We start from the raw sequence: 714 nt of genomic DNA on the forward strand, positions 1-714 counted from the left end.
TATTTGTTCAAACAATATTTATTTAACAGACTATTTACCACTTGATTAATAATATATCTTTAGTCATATACCAATATAATATATTTTCCTGTTTATCTGGAATGTGAACAGCAATTGTGAGATGTTCTTTGAAATCAGGCAAGAGAATGAGGTGAAAGCTGAATTGAGGTATGAAGTCAACTCATATCTATTCTCCATATGGAAAGAACTAAGCTCCCTGCTGTCATGTCAATTCAGCTCATAGCAACCCCTTCTTGGGTTTCTGAGGTGGTATCTCTACAGAAGTAGATTGCCCAATCTTTCCTCCAATAGTTCCCCCCAAAATAACCAAAAACTACTGACTATTGCAACTCTTCTATAAGCATGCTTTCAAGACAGGAAACCACATATACAACTCCAAGACATGTTTCCATAATCCAAGACACAATCTTCTCCTACAAAGGCCACTAGCTACCTTGGAGGTATTCCATTTTGAACTTTGACAGAACTTCACAACTTCCCTTCTTATTCTGTTTTATTCAGTATTACTTTAATGTATTTTATTATTATGATTACAAAATATGACAGACTTAATGCCATATTCAAGGTCATTGGTTCAATTCTAAATGATGCATTACACATGCAGATTCTTCCATTGTTGGATGGAAGAATCTGAAATGGATCTGAAATCCATTGACTATTGCCATCTTGGGAGCTCTGGTAGCGTAATGCCTA

This window comes from Orycteropus afer, unplaced genomic scaffold (genome assembly GCF_000298275.1).
Source record: "Orycteropus afer afer isolate SDZICR_OR568_19922 unplaced genomic scaffold, OryAfe1.0 scaffold00380, whole genome shotgun sequence".
Lineage (NCBI taxonomy): Eukaryota > Metazoa > Chordata > Mammalia > Tubulidentata > Orycteropodidae > Orycteropus > Orycteropus afer.